This window comes from Natrix helvetica (assembly GCF_964273705.1).
Source record: "Natrix helvetica genome assembly, chromosome: 5".
Lineage (NCBI taxonomy): Eukaryota > Metazoa > Chordata > Lepidosauria > Squamata > Natricidae > Natrix > Natrix helvetica.
In genome coordinates, this window is record NC_138551.1 from 75,410,727 (window position 1) to 75,426,652 (window position 15,926).

Sequence of the window (15,926 nt, forward strand, 5' to 3'; positions counted from 1 at the left end):
TTGACACCTGAGACTCTTGATGGCTTGGTTCTAATACAGACGCACTCTAGGGCTTTAACTTCAGGATTTGAATTAGGATGATCGGCATCATTTTCCCCTACAAGATTATCCTAACAAAAAATGAGGAATTTAAGCTTTGGTAATTGAGACGTCTAGTTTATCCACAAATCAGGCTAGTTGTAGGATAGGGGTTTCAAACTCAAGGCCTGCAGGCTGGATCTGGCCCACGGGGTGCTTTGATCTGGCCCATGGGGCCACCCTGGAAACAGCGATGGACCAGTCCACGGTGCCTCTGCCAGTGAAAATGGAGCTCAAGAGGGCTGCAAGCACCTCCTCCACCTCCATTTTCACTGGCAGAGGGCTGCAGGAGGCCATCGCAGTTGAGAACAGAGCTCAGGCGGCTGCACCATCCCCACCCCCCCACCCCAAGTTCCATTTAGATGGCAGAAGGCCGCAGGAAGCCATCGCAAAAACAGATGTCAAGCTGGCCATGTCCCCACACACACACACACCCGAGGTCAAACACAACCCTGATGCAGCCCTAAATGAAATCGAATTTGACACCCCTGTTGTAGGAAATGATTAGGCTGAACCCAAGGGGGGGTCAAATGCATCATCAGTCATGAGTCCCCGTGCGCCCACAAGACATCTAAGTCCTGCCCGCCTTGAATTCCTTTTTAACTCCCACTAATTTTTCTTGGCCGCTAGTAGTTCGGATTCTTGTACAGAACTTAAGCTTGCAATAAATCATTATTCTAATCTGAATTGCCTGAATCTTCTTATTTCCCTTGAGCTTGACATTGGTACAGATAAGCGTAGCTATGAAAGTTTTGCCCAGACCAAAAACTGACATTCAAGGGGTTCAAATATCACATCAAGCTATGGTTTGCTCAACTATGACTTGCTGCATATATAACTATTGTATCTGACATCATACAATGCAATAAAATATAAATTATATTTTATAAAGCTGACAACAGTTCAAGCCACAAGCAAACAAAGCATATATTTGACCCTTGCTGGGAAAACCTACTGTTAATGAGATCCTATCTGGCAAAAACCCTATATTTTAAAGGGAAAAGGAGGAACAGATGGGTGAAAAGTTTTCTCTTCTTTCTATACTGAGATTATGGTAAGGTTAATAATTAAGTACAGTAAGATGCAATTGTTCTAAAATGAAAATTCCTCAAAGCCATTAATATCATGAACAACAACTTTAAGAGATCAAAATAAATAAATATTGAATTTTCACTTCCACACTATTGGGCTGCATAAAACAAAGAAAATCCCTCTATATTGATTCTTTCCAAAATTCTCTAGGCAGTTATTTGCTTATTAGCAAGGTTATGAATTGTTATATAAAACACAACCTAATATAAAAAATGGGTTTGTTGGTGAGGAAATATAGCAGCAAATCCTTGGAACTATTGATCAGTATAAGGGAGTAAGTCATATGAAACTTCTACCACTTATAAAAAGCTTGGTAAGGATTAAAGTATTATTTCCAACTTACTCTAAACTCGGCTTTCAGAAAATGAGTTGCTAAAGCATGGGAAAGCACACGGAGCACCTACTCAGCACCCAGAGCTGAGTTAATTCCAATTCCCTGGTTTTAAAATCTTAGTTTAGCAACTAAGCCATATATCATTTAATAGCAGTGCTGGAGTAAGATTGGCAAAGAATTAGCAAAAAGCACCTTGAGATTGTTCTAAGATACAAGTACTCCTCAATTTATGACTGGTCACTTAATGACCACTCAAACTTGCAATGGATCACTTACAACAATTACTTACAACCTGCCTTCAAAACTATCACTGCAACAAAGATGATTAGGGGACTGGAGGCTAAAACATATAAAGAACGGTTGCTGGAATCGGGTATGTCTAGTTTAATGAAAAGAAGGACTAGGGGAGACATGATAGCAGTGTACCAATATCTCAGGGGCTGCCACAAAGAAGAGGGAGTAAAACTATTCTCCAAGGCACCCGAGGGTAGAACAAGAAGCAATGGGTGGAAACTAATCAAGGAGAGAAGCAACCTAGAACTAAGAGAAATTTCCTGACAGTTAGAACAATTTGCCTCCAGAAGTTGTGAATGCTCCAACACTGAAAGTTTTTAAGAAGAAATTGGATAACCATTTGTCTGAAGTGGTGTAGGGTTTCCTACCTGACAGGGGGTTGGACTAGAAGACCTCCAAGGTCCCATCCAACTCTTATTCTATTCTACCATGGCTGTGATGACGTGACATTTCAGGGGTTTGGCAACTGACACATTTACAAGCAATTGCAGGAAAAGAAATGGGCAAGAAACACCCATTGCATAAGTCATTTATTTCATGACCATCTGCTTTACTTAACAGCCATGACAACTCAATGACCATTATAAAAACAGTTGTAAGATCAAGTCCAGTCACATAGTGCCTTGACTTATAACTGCAATGAGTTCTGACCCAAATTCCAATCCCAATTGTGGTCATTAGTTGAGGACTACCTGCATATCCCATGATATGTCATTTCAACTATCCCAACCATGACATCCTCCTGACACCACTTCAAACTCTAGACAGCTTCTCCAACGTTGCCCAGGGTAGTAGTTGTCTGCACGCTTAGAATATTGCATCCAGTTTTGGTCACCATGTTATAAATAAAGATGTTGAGATTCTGTAAAGCAGCGGTTCTCAACCTATGGGTCGCCACCCCTTTGTGCATCAAATGACCTTTTCACAGGGGTCGCCTAAGACCATTGGAACTCTTTAACTCTTTAGACTCTTAAGAGTGCAGAAAAGAGCAACAGCGATGATCAGGGGCCTGGAGACTAAAACATATGAACTTTACTTACTTTACTTTATTTGGACTTTTATACCGCCCCCTCTCCCCAAAGGGACTCGGGGCGGTGTACAGTCAGAAAAAACACATAAATAAATAGAAAGTACAAACATAATTACATACTCAGTACCTAAAAGAGGAGGCAATAAGAAACTGTACATAAAGCAAAGCAGCTAAAAACAATATTTAAATAACCCCTAAAAATACCCAATTAAAATATCTGCCAGGAGGTAGAATAAGACTATGAATGGGCCAAGCCGGCTAAATGGAACAGGTGAGTCTTCAGTTTTTGTCGGAAGGAGCAGAAGTCAGTGGTGGTTCTGATATCGGGGGGGAGGTCATTCCAGAGGGTTGGGCCCATCACAGAGAAGGCTCTACTCCTAGGCGCCGCCCGTTGGCATTGCTTAGTGGACGGCACCCGGAGGAGTCCCTCCCTGTGAGAGCGAATCGGTCGCAGGGAAGTGTGTGGTAGGATGCGATCCCGCAAGTACCTAGGTCCTGAGCCATAGAGCGCTTTAAAGATGGTAATTAACACCTTGAAACGCACCCAAAAGACCACAGGCAGCCAGTGCAGCTCGCGCAGGAGCGGTGTTACGTGGGAGTACCTAGTGCTCCCCATAATAGCCCGCTCGGCTGCGTTCTGGACTAGCTGCAGTCTTCGAGCGCGAAGAACTGAAGAACAATTGCAGGATTTGGGTATGGCCAAAGAAGGACTAGGGGGGACATGATAGTGGTGTCCCAATATTTGAGGGGCTGCCACAAAGAAGAGGGGGTCAACCTATTCGGCAAAGCACCAAAAGGCAGGACAAGAAACAATGGATGGAAACTAATCAAGGAGAGAAGCAACCCAGAACTAAGAAGAAATTTTCTAACAGTGAGAACAGTTAATACAATACAATACAATACGATACGATACGATACGATACGATACAATACAATACAATACAATACAATACAATACAATACAATAGTAGAGTTGGAAGGGACCTTGGAGGCCTTCTAGTCCAACCCCCTGCCTAGGCAGGAAACCCTATACCGTTTCAGGCAAATGGCTATCCAACATCTTCTTAAAGACTTCCAGTGTTGGGGCATTCACAGCTTCTGGAGGCAAACTGTTCCACTGATGAATTGTTCTAACTGTCAGGAAATTTCTCCTCAGTTCTAAGTTGCTTCTCTCCTTGATTAGTTTCCACCCATTGCTTCTTGTTCTACCCTCAGGTGCTTTGGAGAATAGTTTGACTCCCTCTTCTTTGTGGCAACCTCTGAGATATTGGAATAATGCTATCATGTCTCCCCTAGTCCTTCTTTCTCTTAAGCTAAACATACCCAGTTCCTGCAACCGTTCTTCATATGTTTTAGTCTCCAGTCCCCTAATTATCTTTGTTGCTCTTCTCTGCACTCTTTCTAGAGTCTCCACATCTTTTTTACATCGTGGCGACCAGAACTGAATGCAGTATTCCAAGTGTGGCCTTACCAAGGCATTATAAAGTGGCATCAACACTTCACGTGATCTTGATTCTATCCCTCTGTTGATGCAGCCTAGGACTGCGTTGGCTTTTTTGGCAGCTGCTGCACACTGCTGGCTCATATTTAAATGGTTGTCCACTAGGACTCCAAGATCCCTTTCACAGTTACTACTACTGAGCAAGGAACCACCTATACTGTACCTGTGCATTCCATTTTTGTTGCCTAAATGTAGAACCTTACTCTTTTCACCATTGAATTTCATTTTATTAGATAGTGCCCAATGTTCAAGTTTGTCAAGATCCTTCTGTATCTTAAGCCTATCTTCTGGAGTGTTGGCTATTCCTGCCAGCTTGGTGTCATCTGCAAATTTGATGAGTTCCCCATTTATTTCCTCATCCAAATCATTGATGAAGATGTTGAAGAGTACAGGGCCTAAAACAGAGCCTTGGGGTACTCCACTGCATACTTCCCTCCATGAAGATGCAGTTCCATTGAGGACTACACGTTGAGTGTGGTTGGTCAGCCAGTTACGAATCCATCTGGTGGTGATGCCAGTTAACCAGCTTGCCTTCAGAAGTTGTGGGTTCTTCATCACTGGAGGTTTTTAAGAAGAGACTGGACAGGTACTTTTTCTGGAATAGTATTAGGGGAAATCTCTTGCTTGAGCCGGGGGGGGGGGGTTGGACCAGAAGACCATCAAAGTCCCTTCCAACTCTGTTATTGTGATGCAACACTCTGAACTAAGAGATAAACTCTTCCAATGCTGAGATAATGTCACCTGAAAAGAATAGGCGGTTTCCTTTAAAAAACCAAAAATCACTGCTCTCGGTCACGGCTGGAGAAACAGCTTTTGTGTTCCTTTTTTTTTTTTTTTTTTTTTGGTCTCTAATTTCTATTTCCGCTCCTGCATTTGGAAAACAGGTTAGCTGCAAAGAAATAGCTTGAGCACATCAGACGACCCCCCCCCCCATAAAGCAATGAGAAAAACAAATGAGAAGTTTTTCTTTATTTTTAGAGGTCTGTCTTCATTCTTGCTTGCCTTTCCCTCAACAGTGCAATGCCCTTGAAGATGTGAGCGATCAGAATGAAATGAAGCTTGGGTTTATGGCAAGTTGGCTTCATGTTGCAGATAGTCCTTGTTTAACTATGCTAATTGGGACTGGAAACTCTACAGTTGAGGCCCATGGTTGTAAGTTTGAAATGGGACTGTGCCATTTAACAGCCACAGTTCTGGCAGTCCCAAACTGCCAGACAAGTGTTTAATTGTGTTAAGTGAAGTTGTTAACTGAGGATCTTAACTCAGCTTTCCATCCTTCCAAGGTCAGTAAAATGAGAAACCAGATTGTTGGAGGCAGTATGCTGACTCTGTAAACCACTTAGAGAGGGCTGTAAAGCACTTATAAGTCTAAGTGAGGAACTCATCTGACCACAATTTCCGATTTCCTGCCAGCTTCCCAAATGACCTTGTTTATGGGAAGCCAGCAGGAAAGGTCTCAAATCACAATAACATGAATGTGGGAACACCACAATGGCCATAAGTATGAGTCCCAATTATGACTACTACTCATTGGGCACCATCCTATGTTACACTATCTCTGAGCAAATGGTTGTTAAACAAGGACCACTTGTATAAACAGAATGAATCTGGTGTATAGCGAGACTCTTTGAAAGCATAAAATTAGAGAAAGTAGATCTCTGTCTTCTGGTCCTTCTATGTGGTTCTAACTGGCCGAGATCCAGGCAAGGGAGATAAGGAGAAATGGCTGCAAATCACATCAAGGATCTGTTTTTTAAAAACAGCCTCGAAATCATGATGTTCACTTTTCAAGAATATCCACCTGAAGACGTTTAGCATGGCCCTGCTCTTTCCGTGTATCTTTTCTCCTTCTTTTATCAGTGATTTTGCATGTGTGCTTTGAAAGGGGATTTGATATCAGAAATTGCCATAAGCTGCAGGTACACACAGGAACTCAAAAGCCCAAGACACAACAGCAGTTCAATATTGCTGAAAATTGGCTTGCCAGCCAAAGAACAAACATAATTCAAAGAAATTGCCCAATTAAACTGAAAAGCACAGTGAAGTGTGCACAAAAGGAATGGCAACCGAGCATTTCATCGTCAGTCGTTATGAGAGATGAAAAAGAATGCTTGATACAGGTGGATAATAAGAGCCTGGTGAGTATTCTCCTTGGGTTTTATTTTTATTTTTCGGTCATCCTAGTTAAGCTTTTAAGGCCCCAATCTATGGAGAGTTTATGCGGGGCTTAATTCTGAGTAGATCTGCAGAGGCTTGCACAGTGGAAAGGCAGATCCTATCATGCAATCAATAGGGCCCAAAGGATGCAAAGAGAAAAGGAAGAGGAAACATGAAAAACAAGCAGGATGAGCAGGATAAAGTTAGGCAGCCACAATGGGAGTAAGATAAAGATAGGTGATACAGTTGTTATACAAATGCTGCAAATCAGGTACTTGTGTTGGAGTTCAAATAGAAGGATATAAGGGCAGGGTGTATGTGATGACACCATACTGCATATGAGAGTGAAATGAAGCTTGGATTTATGGCATGTTGGCTTCATCTTATAGGTAATCCTTGTTTAACAATGTTTAACATCGTGGCCCATCATTGCCACCACTTGTTACCCTCCACATGCCCCATTTTTGGCCTCCACGCATTCCATTTTTGGCCCATTCCACTTGGAATGGGCCAAAAATGGGGCACGTGGAGGCCAAAAATGGGGCACGTGGAGGCCAAAAATGGGGCACGTGGAGGCCAAAAATGGGGCACGTGGAGGCCAAAAATGGGGCACGTGGAGGCCAAAAATGGGGCACGTGGAGGCCAAAAATGGGGCACGTGGAGGCCAAAAATGGGGCATGTGGAGGCCAAAAATGGGGTGCGTAGAGGTAACGATTGCTGGCAATGGACGGTGATGGCAGCGATGGGCGTTGGGGATCCCCACAGCCAGGAACAGCTGATAGGTGGTATTCTAGAAGGCAGATCCAACTGCCAATCAGCTGCTCGTGCTAAATCAGGCAGCCACCCAACTACCAAAAGAGACACTGGGCATTGAACAAAGTAAAAAGACAATATGATAAACAGGACAATTTAAAACAATAAACAACATTGAGGCTCTGACAAAACTCACCATCTATCAATCACTTTGTGCAAATTCTATCAACATTCTGGTCCCATTACATGGGGGTAAAACTAGATCTCCACTGCTTTCCTGAAGCCAACAGAATCAGGGCTATCCAAATCTCAAAAGGGAAGTTGTTCCATAATACAAATGCCATAAAAGAGGAGGTATGGTTCCAAGACCCCATCAAGCATCATTGTTTGACCAAGAGAACTCCTAACATACCCACTCTCCCAGATCTAGTAGAAACCATGGGGAATAGGCAGTCCCTTAAGTAACCTGGCTCCATTGCACACAGAGCTTTAACCATGAATGAAGATGGTAATAAACCAAACATCTAGCTCCAACTTACAAGAGAGGATTTCATCTGTCAGGAATGCCTCTGCCCATTTCCTAGGAAAGAAAAACCCTTGGCTCCCTTGATTCAGAGAAAAGGTACTTTTACTATGAATGAACCGAATGCAACAAGATTCAGGCAAGATCTGTCGTAAAAGCGCAAAAGCAGCAAATTGAAATAAACTGTAGAGCCCAACCCCCTTGTAGATAGGCAAGCAGAGGGCTGCAGCATACCAAAGTTAGAAGAAATGACCTTGGAGAGATAAGCCAAGTTGGAGACCATAATTGCAAAGCTGCCATGAAAAATTTTCCACTGACCCCTCCCCGCTTTTCCATGACAGCAAGCAGAAGGCTAGCTGACATTTGGCTCCCTATAACAGAGGCTTTAGCCATTCAGATAAAATGTATACAAGTAAAACAAACAACACATCTCAACAAGGACAGGAATTCATTGAGGGCTTGTTGGGGTATTTTCTATGAAAAATCTGGAGGAGTTTAGGTGCCCAGGCATTTATTTTATTTATTATTCATATTTATAGACCGCCCCCTCTCCCGAAAGGGACTCGGGGCGGTGTACAGTCACTAAAATACGTTATAAAATACATACAAAACAGTTAAATAATTAAATACGTAGGTGGAGGAGGTTGCAAGACTGTACATAGAATAATAAATATTAAATATAGTATATAGTGTATTAAAAACTTTTTAAAACCCCAAACCCAATTAAAATGAATAAATCCCCGGGAGGTAGAACTAAGAAAGTGCCAGGCCAGCTGATTGAAATAGGTGAGTCTTTAACTTTTGCCGGAAGGAACGGAGGTCGGTGGTAGTTCGAATGTCAGGGGGGAGGTCATTCCAGAGGGTTGGGCCCATCACAGAGAAGGATCTACTCCTAGGTGTCGCCCGCTGGCATTGACTAGCAGACGGCACCAGGAGGAGCCCCTCTCTGTGTGAGCGGATAGGTCGCAGGGACGTGTGTGGTAGGATGCGATCCTGCAGGTAACTAGGTCCACTGCCATGGAGCGCTTTAAAGATGGTGATCAATACCTTGAAACGCACCCGAAAGGCCACAGGTAGCCAGTGCAGCTCGCGCAGGAGAGGTGTTACGTGGGAGTAACGTGTACTTCCCATAATAACCCGCGCGGCTGCGTTCTGAACTAGCTGCAGTCTCCGGACGCGTCCCAAGGGAAGCCCCATGTAGAGAGCATTGCAGTAGTCCAGGCGAGACGTCACCAGCGCATGAGTGACCGTGCGCAGGGCACTCCGGTCCAGTAGGGGGCGCAATTGGCGCACCAGGCGAACCTGGTGGAACGCCCCCCTTGCCACGGCTGCCACATGGTCCTCCATGTTTAGCATCCACCCATTTGGACTGTGCAAGGAGAAAATGTTTCCAGGCAATGAGGTAATGGACCACAATGGTAATGGACCATTGTAATGGGCAATGAGGTAATGGGGTCCGGCAGGCACTACTGCCAGTTCGCTCTTGTGCACGCACATGCGCAGTGCAATAAAAATTGTTGGAGAACCAGTTTGGGGGCGTGGTAGGCCTGGGTCACTGCCGGTTCCAGCGACCCAGGCCGCCAAACCGGTCCGAACTGGTAGCTACCCACCACTGTATTGGACCTTCTGTCAATGTTTCCTGGAATCCAGAATCTCTTTCATTTCAAAATGCTGCTCTCCTTTGATTAGAGTGGGCAGAGGAGAGGTGTCAGGTGCAGGGTGAAGAGGTGACACAGTTTCAGGTTTCAATAAGCTGCAATGAAACACAGGATGAATATGTTTAAGATTCTTAGGCAACTGGTTGAATCACAATCGTATTAAAAATGACTGCAGCCAGCCTTTATTTTTACAATAACATAAGCTTTACCTTTTCTAATATCCAGATGGGGAGGTTGAAATCTTAAACACAGAAAGGTGGTACATCCCTTCAATTGACATCCTGTGCAAAGTCCACCAGCTTCACCAAAATATTACTGATATAAGCACATCCTTCTTGGGACTCTCTACCATCTCCAGTGGGTATCAGTCAATATCATCTTTTACCTCGTTCACATTGTCAAGCAACCACATTTACAGAATCATCACCAGCAGACTTGGCAAAATTACAGTGCTGTAATCTCTTACGTAGGGTGGCTCAGTGGCTAGGATGCTGAGCTTGTCGATCAGAAAGATTGGCAGTTCAGCAGTTCGAATTCCTAGCGCTGAATACCGGAGTGAGCTCCCGTTACTTGTCCCAGTTTCTGCCAACCTAGCAGTTCGAAAGCAAGTAGAAAAATAGGGATTACCTTTGCTTGGAAGGTAACAGCGTTCCATGCGCCTTCGGCGTTTAGTCATGCCAGCCACATGACCATGGAGATGTCTTCGGACAGCGCTGGCTCTTCAGCTTGGAAACGGAGATGAGCACCGCCCCCTAGAACCGGAAACATCTAGCACATATATGCGAGAGAAACCTTTACCTTTAAGCTCTTCAAGTGGCCCTGTGATTGTCGTGTAGCCTTGCCATTCATCACTATATACTGTCCATCCAATGTTTTTCTGAGTCCAAAGCGAGAAAGGACTGCGGTGTTCCCAAAAAGTGGCTAGGGCAGCAAGGAAATTGGAAATCAATATGTAACAAGCCAGGTTTTGCCCATCCTGTATTGGAAAGTAATAACAGGTTTTTGTATAAATATAATATTTTACTGTAGTCCTATTTTATTTCTTCATCTGCTGTTAATGTTCCCTTTCATTCCCAATAAAACCAAGTGCTTATTTCTGCAGGTCAAAATGAAGTGTGCAATAATAAATAAAGTTAAGTAAATTTCCCTAATTAATGATCATTACAGAATGGGAAATTGGAGTTTAAAACAGAATGTTTAGCTCTACTGAGGCACAAAGAAAATAGTTAACAACTCTTTCAGGGGGTTTGGCAGAGAATTCTGTACAATCTGAATACATTGATGATTATAAGACATTTTCTCACTTCTCCAATCTCCTCCTCCTCCTCCTCCTCCTCCTCCTCCTCCTTTTCTTCCTCCTTTTCTTCCTCCTTCCTTTTGCTGCATGGCATAGTTTACCCACCAATCATTCTCTAAATATATATACAAGGCATAGCTTTCAGAAGAATAACCATGATAGCAAATTCCATGGGGTTAAAGCAGAGGTGGTATTCAGCAGGTTCTGATCAGTTCTGGAGAACCGGAAAATTTGAGTAGTTTGGAGAACTGGTAAATACCACCTCTGACTGGCCCCGCCCACAGCTGATCAGGAGGAAATGGGGATTTTGCAGTATCCTTCCCCTGCCACGCCCACCAAGCCATGCCCACAGAACCTTTAGTAAAAAAAATTGAATCCCACCACTGGGTTAAAGCATTTGAAAACGGGATCAAAACTATTTGTGTTTGGATGTGGTGAATTGCTCTTTAATACTGCGCATCCTTATGTGATTGTTTTGCTTTGGAATACTTTAATGAAATACATGTATGTTGGCTGTAGGAATATAAAAACAGGGTGTTCCTCATAGTGGCCACTAGCGTAATGTCAATATTGATTTTAAAGGCTGCTGTATATTTGATATGTGAAATAGCCACGGAAGCAACTCAGCTACAATTGAGCAAGAAGCAGTACAATTTCCAATTAAGTGCTGCTTTAATGGATACAGTAAGATTGCTTTAATGACCAAAGTAACCAAGCCATGTAAACAATAATAAGGAATTTACTTCCTGTAAGTGGGAAAAGTGTTTAAAATACTTGGTTTCAGTATTTGGCCTGCCTCGCTCACTTTGAATACAGAAACTGCAAACTGGTAGATAAAAAGCAGACTTCGATGTAATTCCATTCAATTTTAGTTCTTAAAAATAAATTAGCAACGGGGGGGGGGGAGTTACACAGGAAGAAGAGAAGCAGGATGTGGCATGGAATATCCTCACTCTTCAATCTTTATGGAAAATTTTACATTCGTTGTGTCACAATGACTCAGGGTTCCCAGACCCAACAAGCTGACCTTTGTCAAAATGTTTCACAGAATTGCTGCGGCTTTATTTTGGAATGGTAAGGTTTCCACTGAATCTTCTTTACTTTCAAAGGGGTGCATTTGTTTCTTTCTTTTAAAAAAAGAGGTTTGATAGCACATAAGGACAAAAGACTGTCCAGTTGGGGATAGCATCTTAGACTGGGTTATACAAATCCCCCTTCAGCTTTGGGGGTTTTCTCCCTTTCTCCCACTGAGTTGTTCCACTGCCTATTCTTGTTTCTAAACTGAGACCAACTGTGTGTTGTCTATATATTGAAGGTACTATATCACGGGTGTCAAACTCACCGCGTCAAATTGCCGTCACGTAGCATGTTATGACTTTTTTCCCTTTGCAGCGCTAGGGTGGGCGTGGTGTGCATGTGACGCATCCAGACTGGGGGCCATTAGTTTGACACCCCTGTACTATATGCAGGGGTGGGCTGCTGGGGGTTCTCAGGGGTTCAGGAGAACCTCTAGCTAAGATTCTATGCAGTTCGGAGAACCCCCAAATCCCACTCCTAGCTGGCCCCACCTACCCCACCCCTCCCAGGAGTCCCTACACAGGCTGTTTTGGATGCAGGTAAGTGCAGGGCATGCACAGAGGCTTGGGCAAAAAACGGGTGTACCAAATTTTTGAAGCCTACCCCTGACTACATGGATCCAAAATATCCAACTTTAGGCTCTGAGGCACATTGGTTTTTACCCTGCAGGAAAAGCACTTCAAAATATAGATGGGTCAAGATTAAAGAAGAAAATTGGGAGTTAAGAAAATCATCCCTTTCAAAAACAATGATGTTGAATTAATTGCATTTTATATGAGTGGTGCCAACTGCTTTAATCATTTTCTCTTTCTATCCCATTAAAAATGACAATTTGGTAGCCATACTTAGAGATGTTCTGGGAGTCAATTTCAGAGATTCAAGGCACCATATATAAGGTTTTGTGGAAATGGATATTATTAGCCTTGGAACAATCTCCAGGACTAAATACATTGGAATAATAAGCACAAAGGCTGTAGATCATGACTATAAACCATGTATCAGCTGCATTTGGTATGGGGCAAGACTAAGTGGTTGCCAAATTATTCCATCATCATTCGCTGCCTGAAATTTCCCTTTTGTCAACTGTGTAGGACTGCTGGCTTCAAAACAGATCATTTCTAAGGTCAGTTCTGCCTTCTCCTCTTCAAACATGCTTCCCCGAAGGTCCTAATTGCGTGTTTGCATATGCATGATACAACAAATAGCTCTTTAAAGTTGGGAGTGCTTGTTTTATTTATTTGTTTACCCACCACATATTAATGTGCCTTTTAATGCAGATGGTGGCAAGCAAATCTGATGAGGACAACAGTAACAGTGTATAGGCATACTCCCATTATTTGACAAAGTAAAAAAGGGGTTGCATCTTTTTCTTCTTGCATTAACTAACTTTTTATGGAACTAAAAGCAGAGGGAAATATCCATGTTTTCTAAAGCCGAGGTTGCAATTTGTTATATCAGAATGAGATTTGCTTGTTTGTGGCTGAACATGTGTGAAGTTTGTGTGTGTGTGTTTGTGTCTGTGCGTGTCTCGTGCACACATCTTTGGGTCTGCAGTTTTCTTGGCAAGGTTTTTCAGAAGTGGTTTGCCTTTGCCTGCTTCCCAGGGCTAAATGTGTGTGACTGGCCTAAGGTCACCCAGCTGGCTTTGTGCCTAACGCAGGACTAGAAATCACATGCTCCAGGTTTCTAGCCTAGTGCTTCTAACGCTACACCAATCTGGTTCTATGTTAACCTAGCTATTATAATACAGCTATTTCTAACTTAACTGCGCTAACTGGGACTAGAAACTGCATTGTTAAGCGACATGGTCATAAGTCGGAAAACTGTGTGACCACACCATTTAAGAATGGCAGTTCTGACAGTTCTGGTTGCCATTTGTAAACAAAGTCCTAAAGTGACTGTGACTTGTGACTTCTTGCTGGCTTTCCCATTGACTTTGCTTGTTGGAAGTTCACAGGTAACACTTGTGTGACCAAGGGATGCAGCGAAGGCCGTAAGTTCAAAGACCATTATAACTATTGCTCATTCAGTGTCATCATAAATTTGAATGTTGCTGACATTTGGTCATTAAACATGAGGCCAGTTGTTTGTAGAAACAGATGTTATTTATTTAGCAGATGATGAGAACATAACAAAAGAGAAGTAAACCTACATACCTACATACATGCATGCATGTATGTATGTATGTATGTATGTATGTATGTATTGTGTCACAATCCCCGGTATACCCAAATATGGGAGGGAGCATACTGCTTCCCTTTTTCTGTCTTTCGGCTCACCCTAAGAGCCATCCAGACAGAAAGCCATTTTTTTAATGTTGCCTTTGTTGCATTTGTGTTGCATTTTATTTATTTATTTATCAGCACAAATGCAACGTGTGTGTGTGTGTGTGTATGCAATCCACATAATTATATAAAACTATGGCAGCAGTCTCATAACTGGATGTCCAATTCAGCAATTGCCTAGGACAGTGAAGGTGAACCTTTTTTTGCTCGGGTGCCAAAAGGGCACACATACGCGTGATAGCATACACATGCATGCCCACATCCATAATGCCCTGCCCTCCTCCCGCGCATACGAGCTCAATCTCCAAGCTTTCCTGAAGCCTGGAGAGGGAGAAAACGGCCTTCCCCAGCCCTCCAGAAGGCCAAAAATCAGCTGGCCAGCATGGGCATGCGTGCTGGAGCTGACATGGGGCAATGCCTCGCGTACCCTTAGATATGGCTCTGCGTGCCACCTGTGGCACGTGTGCCATAGGTTCGCCATCATGGGCCTAGGATATTGCTTCAAGCAGATCTTCTAAAGTGGTGACCCCCCAAACCTTTTGGGCACCAGTGAACTATTCCGTGAAGAAAGGTTTTCCCACAGACTCGAGGGGGTGTGGATGAGGCTTTACTTACTTGCGTGGACCAGTTGCTGGCATGCCACAGCCCAATGCCAATCCATGGACTGGGGGGTTGGGGTCCCCTGTTCTAAGGACACAGAGCTGGCTTTGTGCCTAATGCAGGAATAGAACACACAGGCTCCCAAAAGCTGACCTTGCACTTTTGAGGCAATCTTGCACAATATGTTTAAGAGTTTGCATATCAGCACCACAATTACAAGAAGCGGAAAGTTTCCATTCCCACTGATACAGGGAAGAAGCACTTATTCCGGTATCACATGTAATTCTGTTCAATTTCACTCCAGACAAAGCAAGGGCATGTTAAAACCATGTGGTAGAGGGATGTCTAATGGTCAGGCCACAGGAAAGCACCTTGGACTATTCCTCTCTCCGGGCATTCTTAAACTGGGTAGATGTTAAATGAATAGCAGTTTACCATGCCGGCCTACAGAATTTCAATCTTACAAAGAGCTGCCCATTGTCCTGGTGAATAGGGAGAACCTTGTTTTTCAGCATTCTTGACTGTAGTCGAATGAGAGCTTGTTGTCTTCTAATGTGGGGCAATATGATATTGCTAAGTACTAGTAACCAGTGCGCAGGAGTGGGATGCCATGTGCCAAAAATGATAACGCATTCTCTCGCATACAAAACAGATATAAGATTTAATCACAGAAGAATGTATGAACCAGTCTGTATATCTTCCAATTCCAAGAACACAACTAAAAAGGTCCTGTTATATCTCTCAGGGTGAGTGGTGCAGTGGTCTAGTGGTGGAGCTCTCATCTCAGAATCAGGAGGCTGTTAGTTCAATCCTAGATCGAGGCAGATATTTCTGTGTGTGTGTGTGTGTGTGTGTGTGTGTGTGTGTGTGCTCAATGAGAATATATCTGCTGAACAAAACTCCGCATTGGCAGCAGGAAAGGCATCCGGCCAATAAACACTTAGCTCATTTCAGTTGCCTGGACTCCACCCACTAGGGATTATGGGGTCATTAAAAGAAGAGGATATCTCTCAAGGTATGAAGCTGGAGAAAAAGTTTCATTTTACTATAGAAATCACTGAGTGTAAACATCTAGAATTCTACACAAAAGTTGGGAATTATAATATGAGATACTTTAAGTGTCTCTTAATTCCTTGATACTCATAAAAGTTCTCAACCAATATTGATATTTCAGCATAGTGCCACATATAAATAAGATAAGATGCTCTATATAAAGAGTATATAATCTCTTTCTATACAAAAAAAAA

At 43.1% G+C, this 15,926-nt stretch overlaps 1 protein-coding gene across 3 annotated transcripts in view; it reads right to left on the reverse strand.

The window, feature by feature from the left end:
* The window catches only part of DNTT (DNA nucleotidylexotransferase), a 297,641-nt gene that overhangs the window by 260,136 nt on the left and 21,579 nt on the right, over positions 1-15,926 (reverse strand). The window contains exons 2-3 of one of the 3 annotated variants that reach the window (XM_081954006.1): positions 10,219-10,341; positions 9,373-9,515 (exon numbers count right to left, since the gene is read on the reverse strand). The gene's annotated coding sequence lies outside the window, so the exon portion shown is untranslated. Of the gene's footprint in view, positions 1-9,372; positions 9,516-10,218; positions 10,397-15,926 lie in introns of all 3 variants that reach the window. The other 2 variants (XM_081954004.1, XM_081954005.1) reach the window with 2 other exon arrangements.